The sequence below is a fragment of the Episyrphus balteatus genome, chromosome 2 (assembly GCF_945859705.1).
Source record: "Episyrphus balteatus chromosome 2, idEpiBalt1.1, whole genome shotgun sequence".
Lineage (NCBI taxonomy): Eukaryota > Metazoa > Arthropoda > Insecta > Diptera > Syrphidae > Episyrphus > Episyrphus balteatus.
In genome coordinates this window covers 28,350,527-28,362,807 of record NC_079135.1, presented here as the reverse complement: position 1 = coordinate 28,362,807, position 12,281 = coordinate 28,350,527, and the positions used below count along the sequence as shown (strand labels likewise).

The 12,281-nt window shown below is 31.5% G+C and overlaps 1 long non-coding RNA gene across 1 annotated transcript; it reads right to left on the bottom strand.

Moving 5' to 3' along the window:
- Positions 1 to 5,641: 5,641 nt before the first annotated feature.
- Positions 5,642 to 7,574, bottom strand: LOC129912603 (uncharacterized). The gene is made up of 3 exons (XR_008771866.1): positions 6,562 to 7,574; positions 6,226 to 6,369; positions 5,642 to 6,153 (listed from the first exon to the last, which is right to left on the bottom strand). It is a non-coding gene; the product is annotated as an uncharacterized LOC129912603 (long non-coding RNA).
- Between the last annotated feature and the right edge of the window lie 4,707 nt (positions 7,575 to 12,281).

The following is a 12,281-nucleotide window of genomic DNA, read 5'->3' as shown; positions in this document are numbered from 1 at the left end:
GAGGACATAATTCCACATTGGACTTATGCGGGTTGCAAGAAGCCCCCATGCCCCAAACCCATATTATTGTTTATACCAATATAATCAAGGGGCACGGTAGTGCCCAGCCAAGTTCTCTAGCAACTTTGGCACTACACCCTTATTTACAGGAAACAACTCAGGCCATTTTCGACCCCCCTCTAACTTCCACACCAAAGATGCTAGAAATTTCAAACTCGCTACATTTATTGAACTTGTCAAAACCAAACTCCTCACAAAATGTCAGCCTTTTACGATGAGTAGTTTCTGAGATATAGGGCTTCAAAAATCGCAAAAACCGTAACTGACTGACTGACTGACTCACTCACTCACTCACTCACTGACAGATCATCAAAATTATGGAGAACTTCCCCTTAACGTAGAAACTTGAAATTTTACACGGTGATAGGGCTTGTGGTGTATACAAAGGGAAAAATCGAAAATTTGAGTTTTTCAATTCAGGGGGCGTGGCATCCGCCCATTTCCGCTGAATTATCATCAAATATTATAGAGCACTTCTGATTATCGTAGAATCTTGAAATTTGGTAGAATGGTAGAGCTGGTAGTTTATGCAAAGGAAAAAATTTAAAATTTGAGAATTTCAGCCAGGGGGCGTGGCAACCGCCCATTTCCGCTGAATTTTCATTAAATATAATAGAGCACTTCTGATTATCGTAGAATCTTGAAATTTGGTAGAATGGTAGAGATGGTAGTTTATACAAAGGAAAAAATTTAAAATTTGAGAATTTCAGCCAGGGGGCGTGGCAACCGCCCATTTCCGCTGAATTTTCATTAAATATAATAGAGCACTTCTGATTATCGTAGAATCTTGAAATTTAGTAGAATGGTAGAGATGGTAGTTTATACAAAGGAAAAAATTTAAAATTTGAGAATTTCAGCCAGGGGGCGTGGCAACCGTCCATTTCCGCTGAATTTTCATTAAATATAATAGAGCACTTCTGATTATCGTAGAATCTTGAAATTTGGTAGAATGGTAGAGATGGTAGTTTATACAAAGGAAAAAATTTAAAATTTGAGAATTTCAGCCAGGGGGCGTGGCAACCGCCCATTTCCGCTGAATTTTCATTAAATATAATAGAGCACTTCTGATTATCGTAGAATCTTGAAATTTAGTAGAATGGTAGAGATGGTAGTTTATACAAAGGAAAAAATTTAAAATTTGAGAATTTCAGCCAGGGGGCGTGGCACCGCCCATTTTCACTGAATTTTCATCAAATATAGAGATTTTCAATACTACAGCCATACCTTGCAAAAAGTAGTGAAATCACAACAAAAACATTACTGTTAAAAAAGGAGCCAAGTTCTCCTATGTTGAAATTATGCTGGCACAAAAAGTACTGAGATGTAAAAGTGTACCAAGTTCTAAAGTTTGGGTTCAAATTCTTATCAATAAAATTTTGATTGTTTACTTGGCAATTTTTGAAATAACTTTAAAAATCGGTAATTAAAAGAAAAATTGTCAAGAGAACAATCAAAATTTTATTGATACGAATTTGAACCCAAACTTTAGAACTTGGTACACTTTTACATCTCAGTACTTTTTGTGCCAGCATAATTTCAACATAGGAGAACTTGGCTCCTTTTTTAACAGTAATGTTTTTGTTGTGATTAAGCTTTACAACAAAACCTGCAAAACTTAAAAAGTTTTTTAACAACAAATTTAATATTGCATACTTCTTATTTCCCACTTTTTAAACAAAATATTTTGGAGTTGTTCCCACTTGAATGGGAAAAAAGAAATTGTGGAGTGGGACATAAGTCCACTTTTTTTGATACTTCTCACAGCACAAAATCATCCAATTGATACTTTTCTGCTTAGAAATTGTGGCATTGATCATCAATGGTAATAATACTGGCAGCCGACCTAGCTTTTCGAAAACTTCTCAAAACTGCTTCAATACTGTCTTCTGCCCATGATCGTTGGTACTTGAACTTAATTGAAGACAACTATATTGGCTACCTATGCATAGTAAAAAATTGAGTTTTTTGTTTGTTTCTTATTCATTTTTATTTAAGACACGTAAAAGGATAAATTACAAAAAATTAGCATTTTCAAAGTCGATCGACATTTTGCTAAGAAAATTCCCATAAACCACTTTATACTGTCAACAATAACAATAATAACAACAAAACAATAAAGACTAACAATAACCAACCTTTTACACAATGAAAATAAACCAACAAACAAAACAAAATGAAAAATAGAAAAAAAAAACATATCCATAACTCCCCCCAATCCAAAAGCAATTCCATTTGCAAAAAAGCAAAAAGAGTCCCATGAAAGCCACTCGTTACGATAAATTTGAATAAAAACCCTTTCCACTCGAAAATGCCAAGATGTAAAAAACGATTCTCCCAAACTACCGACACGACATCGACAATTTCGAAGCTTATACCACAACAATGATGACGCCCCATTTTCGACAAAAACAGAGTGTCGATGATTTAACCACCAATAGACACAAGGGTTATGTGCTTAATGCTAAATATGCGAATCCTTACGCAAAACAAAACGATGATATCCCATGTAAGTCCTTGATGCTATAATAAAATCAGTTTATTCTCTTTATACATTTATTCGGGATTTTGAATATGAAAAATACAAACATACAAAAAACAGACTCTTCTTCTATACCGCCTGTCACCCACCCGCTTGCCCGGCCGCCAACAGTAAACAGCCAACACCCTTTTAACTACACACTTTTCGAAATTTTCTATGATCCTTGGTTTCTGTATGAATCCTTGAAAGCATACCCAATATTAGATTACACTGTGCTTCTGCTCATGCATAAATGTATGAATTGCTACTGTTATTTAAGTTAAAGGATGCTTCTGCGCTACACTCTCTTACCTAGTGCTGGGTCCTTTTGGTCTTATTTTCTTCTAAAAAGGGGGATTTTGTTTATTTTTTGACGTAGAAAGGATTCTTTGCAGTCAGTGAACAATTTTTGGTGTAATTTTTCGGCATAAATCTTTTTTCTTGTTTAAGAGATTGTGCCTTGTTGATACGAAAAAGGAAATAACAAAATTTGAGTAATGGAACAATAGCGCATATGAATTAATTTAATTAAATTGAAATGAAGACGATTTTGTGAAAACTATATGCAAACGGGTATTTTTTTCAAAGTATCTATGGTTGAGTTGAAAGGATCCCAATCTCTCTCTCACTCTCTCTTTTTTTATAATGTGGTAGGATTCTACAAAATAAGATACACTAAAATGGACGAAAAGTTTCAATCAATAACCTTCACTTTACATTTTGTTGACATTTATTTTGTCCAAGGGAAATGCAATCTACCATCATCACGAAAGTTGTCATTTTCATGCTATGTATGTATGGTTTATGTACATACCAGGGGTCATTTATTAGGTTTTAGTTGGTTTGTGAAGTTGCAAGTTTTGTTTGCACTCATCTTGTGCAGTTTGTCCAATGGACTATTCGGATGAAAAGACCAATGATGACATTACCAGAGTTTCAAAAGTCAATTAAAATAGTCAAAAGGACATTCGGAAGTTTATTTAACAGTGGTTTTAAGAAACGAAGTCCCTTACATTTCTTGCTTTTTTAATTTTATTTTTGCAGTTACATTTACGTGTAGATATATGAAGTTGTAACTTACAGTTTTGATTGCTTTATATTTCAACTATGTGCAAAAAGGACTGGGGAAAATAAATTGCATGGGTATTTCGATAGGTAGAAATATTCTATATTTTAAGTTGGTAGTACTGTTTCTGACATCTATACCAAAAATCATGAGAATGGGTGGTATGCGAAATGCTTTATCTCAGTCTCAAATCTCATTATTTTGAGCTTTTGCTAGCATTCGTACGCAAAATTGTTTTGATACAAATTTTACAAAAAATGAGATCGATCTGATTTTGGAGTTCTATAGAGATTTCTGTATGCATAAGAAAACCTTTGTCTCATTCAAATGATGTAATGCAATCACAATGGCTCAGAATTTAAAAATGTTCGCTCTCGTCAAGTCAATAGAATATTATAAAATCCTTTATAGGTTCAGGTTCACCCTTACCTACCCAATTTGAGACAATAACAAACTATTTGTTCTCAAAATTGTGATGATTTGGTCGTTTGCCTAATAATAGCAGAATGATGTTTCTCTGGGTTGGGGTCAAAATTCTGCCGGGGTCAAAATTTTGCTTTTCAAAATTCTGTTTTTCAAAATTCTGTTTTTCAAAATTCTGCTTTTCATAATTCCGTTTTTCAAAATTCTGCAAAAAAAATTAAAAAAAGGTTTCAAAACCCTTATTTAATTTTTTGCAAAATTCTGTAAAATCATCTTCTTGAGAAATTATCTACTTATTTGATTACTTACCTACATAATTTGTCATTCTTTGAATGCATATTTATTTTTGTTTTATAAATGAATAAACTTGAAAATATTAAGAAAAGGTTTTTAATACTTAACATTTCCGAAAATAATTCAAAATTTTTTAATTTATCAAAAAAAGATGAATATTCAAAAATTTGAATAAGAAAAGGAATATTTTGTATCAAACAACATCGGTTCCAATAAGTTATAGATTTTATTTGAAAGAAAGTCAGTCAATGCATTTTAAAAAATATTTGCCACACTTAAACAAAACAATTTAGGAAAGTACCAATGTTGAATTATATTAATGAGGTATATTTTTCTTTAGTCAGCACATATGCTATAAAAAAAAACAGAATTGGCAGAATTTGTTTGTTCAAGTATAATGCTAGCAGAATTTTGAAAAGCAGAATAGAAAAAAAGCAGAATTTTGAAAAACAGAATTTTCGTTAAAAAAGCAGAATTTTGAAGCCAGAATTTTGACCCGATCCCTGTTTCTCTACTATATGTTGGTTGCTGAAGTTCCTAAAATATTGTGAGTAAAACAAGGGAATGAATTAAAGTGATGCGAAAAAAATAATTTGGTTCTTAAAAAAGTATACATAGTACATTCCCATTCTCCCCTGACGCAATCGATTGCACTCAGGTGCGCACTAAGAAGTTTATCGGACATAGTGGTGAATTTTTTAAATAGAAAATTGTAGGTAACCGAAAGCTTGAGTGTTTTTAAAAAATGTTATGGGTTTTTTAAATGATATCCTTGAGGGATAATGATTTTGTTTTCTTAGGATCAAAATTAAAAAAAAAATATTTTTTGAACCGTTTTCTTTATAACTAACTTTCTAGTAAACGACTAACACGATTTCCACGAACATTTATGTACGAAAGCGTTATAATTTTAATTTAATTCTAAGAACAAATTTCATAAATATCAATTTTGCATTTTAAAAAAATTTAAGAAATTCTTGAAACTTTGTTTTAATATGAGGATTAATTTTATTTCTTCAGAACGTTATTTTTTGCAAATTTGTGTAGTACAAAACAATATTTTTTTCAAAACACGGCTCCTAAAATTTTCGAAAAGAAATTCAAAAATTCCTTGCTATACAAAAAATCGAATGGCGAACTTTATTTGGAAGTTAAAAGCATATATAAACGTGTTTCGTAAAAAATATTAATACTTTTTTACATTAATTTAAAATAAATAGTTCAAATTAAATTAGAAAAATATTCTTTTATTAATTCTTTAAGAAACTTAAATATTCCCAGCCATCCATTTTATTTTTGAAGGGTTGTTATAGACAGTACCTGCACTTGAAGAAAACATTTTGAAAACAAATGGTTTTTAAAGACTGAGATAGTGAGATTGAGTTTTGTTTCATTGCAAATGCTCCATCTCAATACTTGGAGCTCAAGCTTAGAGTTAATTATCATGAGATTGAGATAAAGCTTTATCTAAATCTTTTAAATACATTGATACTCTTGGAGGCTTTGTTTTAGGTGGTGGAGGCTGGAAATCTAACCCAGAACTCCGACGCCATATTTAACTAGCGCCAAATTTACTTATCCCTTCACTATTATTGCAACTACCCCAAATTGTATGTTGAGCGTTAAGCATCCAAGCATTTGTCACTATTTATTCTTGTCAATGCAGGGGGATATTAGCTTTTGGATTTCAGTAGTTAGTAGTATGTTGAGACCAGCGAATAAGAGTGCCGGGATTGTCCTCTACTTATGTAGATCTTTGCTTAATTTGCAAAGAAATCCCATGTGATTAGTTCTGAAAGACATAGACAAAAATTATTAGAATTTTGAATTATTACGCATACTTTGAGTAAGTTTTCTTTCATACCTAAAATTTTATTGAATATCCCAAGATCGCTAAATAAACTGATAAACGTATCTCAAAAAACTCCGAAAACTAGTTAAAGATTCCAAAGTAATGAAACATTGTTCATTTGAATCGTAAAACACTATTTAGTATTTATATGCCGATCTGACAGAAAAAAATTATTTTTTATTTAAAAAGTAATCACACTTTAAGCCTAGTACGCTGCTGAAGCGAAACGAAATTGTCCATACAAATTTCGTTAACGAAATCCTGAACGAAAAATTTCGTTTTGCTTTTCGTTTTTCAGTACGCAGCTGTATTGAAAAATTGGAGAGTTTTCACTCATTTGTCACTTACTTTTTACTGTCCTTTGTATTTTTCTTGACTCCAAGAGCAGTGTTGACGCTTTTTTCACTTTTAATTCAATTATTTCTTGCCTTAAAAATTATTTTCTGTTGATTTTAAATTAATTTTGAATTTTTTTATTTTGACTTTGACAGAATACTCGATGATATTTTTTTTCGTTAGTATTTTCGTTGTCGACTTTGGAGACTTGAACATTTTTCGTTTCGCATGCTTCGAATTCACTTAACTTGACCGTAAGCAAACTTAATTATTTTGTTTTGAAAATAAACACTTTCCATTAGCAAAATTCACACACAAAAAAAAACTTTCCCTCCATTGTTTTTCTTCTTGGTCCAATAGCCACGTTAATGGCCCCCAAACGGATAGTAAATTCCACCATTTCACCTCTCATCATTGATGTCTGCTTATGTTTATTTTTTGTTTGTCCAAAGTGGAGCCCAAAACAAAGCGGCTATAAATAACAACTTTCTGGAATGATGAAAGTTAATTTAACGAGTTCCATAGCACTCTACACTATTCACGAACAGTGCACATACACACACACGGTTCTTTAGTCATCAAAAGGACTCCAGGGAGAATCTGCTTTGGCTCAACATAGGCGCATTTACGACCAGGAATAAAAACAACAAAAAAAAAAACACACAAACTTTTTGTTTATTTTTTCGTTTTTATTCGATTTTCGAAGTATCCCATGTCCAAGGGAAGAGCCAAAACCTCCATTATTCAAACCTGGTCTTCTTTTATTTGATTATTTTTATAAATCGTTGAGGCAGATATACATAAACTGGGGAGACAGTGGAAACAACAACAAAATAAAAAAGAGGAAAATCGCTTGCTAAATTGAAGAAATGTTTATTTTGTTGCTCCGGCAGAACATCAAAACACAACAAAGGCACTTAGGAAGTTTTACCAAAATTACGTTACGAATGAGAGGGGTTGGTAGTGTGGTGTGGGCTGTGAACCGCCCTCTCAAAATTTGTCGTTTTTGTTGTTGTTATTTCTAGTCTATTCCCAATGATTTTGTGTAGATGATGATGATGATGATGGCGGACAGATTTCTTCCATAAAAAAAGGAAGGCCGACAGAGATAAAAAAAAAAAAGAAACAAAAAAAATAACAACAATTTATGTGTTATTATTCAATTTTGAAAATTGCTTTGTTGTAGATTGGTGGGGTTGGTTCGCTTGATCTTGATATATGCACTATCATCCCACCCAACTCAGCCACCCCATTCCATAAGTAGCACCGCAGAGAGAGCGGTGAATAGGCAGCGCAATAGCGTTGATAATGCTCGTCGATATATTTTATAGGTTGTAATGTAATTTGGGGTCATACATTTATAGCTGATTGATTTTTATTGTTTCAAAGGTTTTATGATTTTGTAAATGTTTCTTTTTTTCTATGTAGTTGTACGTTTGTATGTATGTATGTATGAACGACGTATTTAAGGGAAGCGTTTTTTTTTCTTTTTTATCGCAGGATACTTGGCGTAAGAATTGCTCAATTCGATTTTATTCTACATAAGTGGTTTTACGTGACCTCGTCCGTAGTGAAGAAGCTTAAAGTCGTTACAATGAGCTGGGATAAGCTTTTAACGTCACCACCAAATTAGTCGATAAACGTAAAAACAAAGTGTTATTTTGTATTGCCACGGAAGGTGGGCAATGAAATTTGATTTCATAGTGGGAGTAAAAAGACTATGAAAAATTCAAGTTTCATGTTTTCTTTGAGATAAATATAGGTCATTGCAGAAGTATTTGTTTTAATATTTTCTAAGTTTTGCAAATATGTTTGCATTAAGTGGTTTTATGGTTATAATGTTAAGGAAGTAATTTTAAATAACGAATGCATACAATAAAACCACGGCTAAATACCATTTTTTGCAACATGTGTTAAAGAAAAATGGCTCAAAGAGACCAAAAACAGTAGATTTTGAAAGTCCATATTTTATCCGTATTCAATTTTTATGACCATTATGTTGAAAGATAAAGTATTTTCTTTTTTCCGTTACATGTTCAATATCTATAAATGCTTAAAAGATAAAAGTAGACTATTTAGTAAAAACACCAAAAATGTCATGTTTTTCTCTGTTTCGAATAGTTTTTCATTAGTTTTTTACAATATTTTAATTTTAATTTTTTTTTTAAAGGATACATATCGATAGGAAATTTATTTATCTACAAAAAATTACTTAATAAAAATTTTCAAATTCGACTTCCATTTCAAGTTATAGACAAAAACACAAAAAATAACAAAAAAAAAGTCGAAAATATTGATCGTTACAAAAATTATCATATCTTTATAACTTATCCATAGATTAAAAAAAAAAAATTAGCTTGTTATCTTTGCCAGAGAGTGTACTACACATAAAAAATATAAAACTATGAGGATTCGCAATAATTATAGATTTAATACAGCTTTTTCCAGTTTTAATGATTAAAATCTTAATCTTGCTGGATATAGTTCACATTCGGTTTTTGTTAAACAAAATTTGCGTATTGAGAAGGTGTCTCAACATAAGTCAACTGATGAGTCCAATTGAGCTCCACCAGGACGAAACGCCAAATTTTTTTTTTTTTTTCAATCAAACTCACAAAAAAATTTTACTGATTTGAGGAGACTATAATCTAAAAATATATATTTTTTAATAATTCCCTATTCGTTTATTTCTTTAGTGTTAAATATCGTCTATCGCAACAAAAACAAAACCAAATCGATTAAGCTGGATTGAGAACATTTTTTCCTCAAGTCGAAATTTTACTTTACTCAAGTGGATCGCTCTATTTTTGCTGCGAATAATGACATTACTTGAAGGAATGCTTAAGTTGAGAAAAATCTCAACTTGAGCAACGACTATGAATTCGGCTCTAAGACTCACAGGAACTGCTAACGCTACCGTTGATTCTTTAAATGAATTCTTCCGATAACTTCATTTTTACTTGCGATAAGGTATACATACCTTCTTTAGGGCAAGTTTAGGATCCGAAAGAATTGAACTCGAGAAAACATAAAAATTAATGTGTCTCGCGAATTTATCTATTTGTCTCTAACTCGAGCTACAGGCCAAAACACTAAAGCGATTAGCTTCAAAGACGTTGAAACCAAATCTGGGATCCCTTGAATCCTATTATGTCGGGTCAAGGTCATTGGAAGGTCAAACTGGGAGAATACCGTTCGAAAAATATGAGATAATTCATATCAATATTTTTGAAGTATCAGACCCCAAAACCAACATCTACAAATTCCGACAAATCCACCGGGAACTAAAATCCAATCCATCCATTCCATTGAGGAGAAAATTGAATTTTTTCTTTAGAATCAAAATTAACGATATGTACTTGTTTAATTCTTAGATATGTATACCTTTTGTTTGATTTGAGTTCTTTTTTATTTTATTTCCAATTTATATTTTTTACAGTATTAATTTATTTAAAGAAAATCGATCTATTTTGATTAGTGATTTATTTTGTAATTAAATAATTACAATTTTTTCAACAGAAAGTTCAATGATAAAAACAAATACTTTTTAAAGTGAATTTATATTCAGTTGGAGTTTATAATTTGAATTCCTTCTAGTTGCAATAGTATCGTGATCTGTAATAGTACTTGTCATACGACCAATACTAAAAAGGCTATTTCCTTCGAAAAAAGGTTCTAAGGATCTTGAAGAATATAACGAGTACTGACGATTTACAGATTTGGCATTATAATTACTTTAAACAATGAATTATAATTGCACTTGAACTTTCAAATGCCCTGTTGGGGACTGCAAGGCTCTTAGGTTATTGCCCCTTAGACACAAATAACAGACTGTTTTAAAAGTACTATAGTCAAATGTTCCTCAAATGTTTGCTGTTTTTAACGAGCCAGCATTGAATAAAAGTGGAAACAGAGGTTCTCTTAAACCACCCGCGACATTATCACTTTTATTGGTGAACAGATAAAATTTCATATGACTTTTTTTACCAGATTTTTGTTTTGTATTCAAGAAGTAACTTAACCGTAAACAATGGAATGTATTTTGTTAAACAAAATTTACTACTCATATTTGAACAAAAACTTCCCAACGAAAAAAAACAATTAAATAATCGAATGTACCCTATTCCAATAAATCATGTTGTCAATTTGCCAACTTATATTTTTCTAAACATGTGAACAAACACAATGTTCTACAACAGAAAAACAAAAAACCAAAAAACCTTCCCTATCGATCATCCACTTAATTCCAATTAAACTACTATCTACAAACCCTCAAAATCCACTCAGACACCTTCTGTTCAAAATTGAATCAATCTACATATATTTACAAACACATTAACACGACGCGTTCCAAATGACAACCTCTGAATGCAAAAAACAAAAAAAAACTTAAACCTTTATCGCTCTCTATTACAGGACATACAGTGTGTTATAATTCTAACGAAAAATAACGCTAAAAGCCATTTAATTTAGGTAAACAAACATGTAATTACAAGTTCGATACACGCGGAAGCTATCAAAAGCAGAACTGAAAACCCCCCATTTAAAGGGGACCATCAAAAAGGGGGGTTTCGCAAAAGTGATCCTTCATATAATATTGCATCATTCTCGTTTGTTAAAATATAATTCCGCGAATGGCACTAAAATACATCAAAACAGGATTTGTCATTGTAATGTTATCAGGAAAACCAACGAGCAAATGGTTCTTCCTAAGCGCCCCCTTTCCACTTATAAATTATAACGACAACGACGACAAATTGTCGATGAAAACTTCACTCGCTACAAACTCAAAGCAGAGCTATCCAATGAACACAGCTCTTGAGAGTTAATGGGGCTTGAAAACGACCAGAGATAAAATTAGTTAAATTTATCTGCATCCACAGAGCCCATAGGGTGGAAATGGAAAACGACAAAGGGGGCATTCTATACCCTGGATGTTACCAGTTACCAACCATGTTAATAACCATTTAAATTGATTTTGTTGCAATTCATTTGTTTGAGTGTTTTCCCAACACACAAGAGAAAGACAGAGGGGTTGATTGAAATTAAGCTCAAAGCTTTGCTCTGAGATTCCTTGTTTTAACTTCGATCCATTTAAATGGATTAAGCACTTCGATTAGATAATGATTTTGTATTTTATTGTGATATCTATTAATTGTATTTTTTGTTTTTGTATTCGAAATCATCAAGTGCAAAAGGTCGTCTTAAATGGATTCATTTTGATATCAATAAATTAACTGTGAGTCAATTGAATATTGTTTTTAGTTTATTTAGACTTTAAGTACGTCATTGATACTTCTTTTTCAACTGATAATGATTAGTTTTAAGGGGTAATTGAAATTGGATAAGTATTAAAGTGCGTCATTTAAAATTAATTGTTAAAAAAAAAAACAGAGAGGCGTGTGTGATTTGGTGTTATAATTATGTCATGAATCTATCTATATTTTGTGACTATTAGAAAATTAGTTTTAATTTTGATATCTTCATTTTGACTAAGACTTTAAATCATGACAATGCATAAGTTGTTTTTTTTTCTGATTAAATAAAACCCTCATATAATTTCATCAGAAAATATATTCACCCAAAGTCTATTTTTGTTTAGGGTTGTTTACAATATTGAAATTAAAAAAATAACCTCATCATCCAGGAAAGATAGAATCTAGGATCAAATTCATGAATTTTGATAAAATTGAAGCGCTAAGAGTATGAAGGTGTTTAGTTGCATTTTTAAA